Genomic DNA, 3,308 nt, shown 5'->3' with positions numbered 1-3,308 from the left:
GGAGAACCTTGGCAATCAATCAGAAGGTGCAAGATGTGGCACTTTGTGGAAACAGGGGCTAAAGATCCCTACAGTTGTGCCATGGGAAGTAGAGTTACCAGGATATGCCATTACTAGGAGGAGGTGTCATGAGCTGCTCAGCAATATGGGCAGAGGCCCACAGACACTGTAACATACTTAGTTGATAATTTTCATGATGGTTTCTATTTTATTTAGTTAATTTTATGTTATTCTTTTAAATTTTTATGTATGGATACATGAGATGTGATGATATCCATGAGCTATTTTTCCTTCTTCAACTCCCTCTGGGTTACTCCAACACATGCTTCTCACAACTTTATGTCTTCCTTTCAAAATAATCTATGTCCAATTAGTGTTTCCTATATGTGCATGGGCATGGGATCACCTTTTAGAGTATAAGAAATGTATTGATGGGATCAGTTGCTCAACTTGCTCTCGAACCTGTCTTCAGCTCATTGCCTTCACTCTAGACTTCACCATGTCCATAAGGGTGATTCAGCAATCCCACAAGATGCCCACCTCCGGCCCCAGGCCTTCAGCAGTCGCTAATTCACAAGCATCAGCTCTTCCAGCTTTTTCCAGGTGGGAAGCCGCAGCAGCAGCTTCCAGGGAAGTCTGGGCACCATTGTGGATTTGAGTGGCTTTGGTGGGGCTGATGTCAAGGATATCAGAGCAGTCATGGTGAAACAGAGCCTGCTGAGTCCCTTGAAGTTGGAGGTGGACCGCAACATTCAGGCTCTGCACTCCCAGAAGGAACAGATTAAATCCCTGAACAAGTTCTCCTCCTTGACAGGGTACACTTCGTAGAGCAGCAGAACAAGATGCTGAAGACCAAGTGGGTCCTGTTGCAGCCGAAGAAGACATCGAGGAACAACATGGACTACATGTTTGAGAACTATATCAACAACCTCCGCTGGCATCTGGAAACCCTGGACCAGGAGATGCTGAAGCTGGTGGTGGAGCTTGGCAACATGCAGGGCCTGGTGGAGGACTTCCAAAATGAGGATAAGATCAACAAGTATACAGAGATGGAGAATAATTTTGTCCTTATCAAGAAGGATGTGTATGAAGCATACATGAACAAGGTGGAACTTGAGTCCCGCCTGAAAGGACTGACAGAAGAGATCAACTTCCTCTGGCAGATTCATGAAGAGATCTGTGAGTTGCAGTCTTAGATCTCAGACACATCTGTGGTGCTCTCCATGAACAACAGCCGTTCCCTGGACATGGACAGCATCATTGCTGAAGTTCGTGCCCAGTATGAGGACATCGCCAACTGCAGTCCTGCTGAGGCTGAAACCATGTACCAGATTAAGTATGAGGAATTGCAGACCCTGACTGGGAAGCACAGGGATGATCTGTACCACACAAAGACGGTGATCTCTGCAAGGTGAACCACAACGTCAGCCGCCTGCAGGCTGCTATTGAAGCCCTCAAAGGCCAGAGGGCAACCCTGGAGGTAGCCATTGCTGATGATGATCAGAGTGGGAAAATGACCATTAAGGATGCCAATGCCAAGCTGATTGAGCTGGAGACTGCTCTGAAATGTGCCAAGCAGGTCATGGCCAGGCAGCTTCAAGAGTACTAGGAGCTGATGAACGTCAAGCTTGCACTTGACATCAAGAGATCACCTCTTACTGCAAGCTGCTGGAGGGCAAGGTGAGCAGGCTGGAGTCTGGAATGCAGAACATGAGGATCCATGCGAAATCCACCGGTGGCTACTCAGGAGGACTGAGCTCATCCTATGGCGGACTCACTAGCCCTGGCTTCAGCTATAGAATGAGCTCCTTCCAGACCAGCTTCAGTTCTGTAGGGGGATCCAGCACTTTTAGCCGCACCAAGGCCATGGTAGTGAAGAAGATTGAAACCCAAGATGGGAAGCTGGTGTCCAAGTCTTCTGATATAGTGTCCAAATGAATGGCCACTGAAGTCGTTGCTGGCCTGAGCTCCTGCAGCTGCTCAGAGTTCAGTGGAAGAGAGCTGTATGGCAGAGTGCAGGAAACTAGAGACCCGCCGGAGGATCAGCCTTAACACTAATGGTTAATCATGGGAGAAATTTCCTATCTGGGATATCCCAATGGCTCCTGCCTTCCACCCAACCCCAATTCAATTGTATTTTTCAAAATAAAGCCTCAGCTGACTCTATCAGCTAAAGAAGGAGGAGGAGGAGGAGGAGGAGGAGGAGGAGGAGGAGGAGGAGGAGGAGGAGGAGGAAGAGAGGAAGGGGAGGGAAGGGAGGGAGGAGAGGAAGGGGAGGGAGAGGGAGGAGGAGGAGGAGGAAGAGAGGAAGGGGAGGGAAGGGAGGGAGGAGAGGAAGGGGAGGGAGAGGGAGGAGGAGGAGGAAGAGAGGAAGGGGAGGGAAGGGAGGGAGGAGAGGAAGGGAAGGGAGAGGGAGGAGGAGGAAGAGAGGAAGGGGAGGGAAGGGAGGGAGGAGAGGAAGGGGAGGGAGGAGGAGGAGGAAGGAAGGAAGGAAGGAAGGAAGGAAGGAAGGAAGGAAGGAAGGAAGGAAGGAAGGAAAGAAGGAAAGAAGGAAAGAAGGAAAGAAGGAAAGAAGGAAAGAAGGAAAGAAGGAAAGAAGGAATGAAGGAAGGTAGGTATTCATGGCCACACGCCCCCAATGAGTGATTTTTCTTAGGTCTGGAAGGATGGCTCAACAGTTAAGATGACTTGTTGATTTTACAGAGGATTCAGAATCAATTACCAGCTGCCACGAGGTGCTAGAGAGATGGCTCCATGGTTAAGAGCACTGGCTGCTCTTCCAGAGGACCTGAGTCCAATTCCAAGCATCCACATGGAAGCTCACAACTGTCTGTAGCTCCAGTTCCGGGGGATTCAACACCTTGACACAAACATACATGCAGGAAAAACACCAATGCACATAAAATAAAAATAAATTAATTAAACAAAAAAATTATTAGCACCCATATGTTAGCTTACCATTACATGTAACTTCAGTGTCAGAGGACCTGACACCCTCTTCTAGTCTCCACTGGCACCAGGCATGCACTCAGTGTACATGTATACATGCAGTCATTTACAAATTTTTTTAAAAGAAGAAAGAATGATTTCTTCTTACCCAGAAATATCAAGAACCAATGTATCCTCACTTAGGAGAGTAGCATTGTGAGCTCCTCTCTCAATTATGCTGAAGTTTGACTGGCTTCATTTTGTGTAGGTCTTGTACAGTTCACAACTACTGTGAGTTCATAAGTGCAACAGCCATGCTATGTCCAGAAAACAGCATTTCACAAAACTCCCTCCCACAATCTGATTCTTACATTCTTTCT

General features: G+C 47.8%; 1 pseudogene; it reads left to right on the top strand.

Annotated features, from left to right (window-relative positions):
- Positions 1–499: 499 nt before the first annotated feature.
- Positions 500–1,938, top strand: LOC117695243 (keratin, type II cytoskeletal 8 pseudogene; annotated as a pseudogene).
- Positions 1,939–3,308: the final 1,370 nt, after the last annotated feature.

The sequence above is a fragment of the Arvicanthis niloticus genome, chromosome X (assembly GCF_011762505.2).
Source record: "Arvicanthis niloticus isolate mArvNil1 chromosome X, mArvNil1.pat.X, whole genome shotgun sequence".
In the NCBI taxonomy this organism is placed as follows: Eukaryota; Metazoa; Chordata; class Mammalia; order Rodentia; family Muridae; genus Arvicanthis; species Arvicanthis niloticus.
The sequence above is the reverse complement of the archived record's forward strand: the minus strand, read 5'-3'. Positions and strand labels throughout refer to the sequence as shown.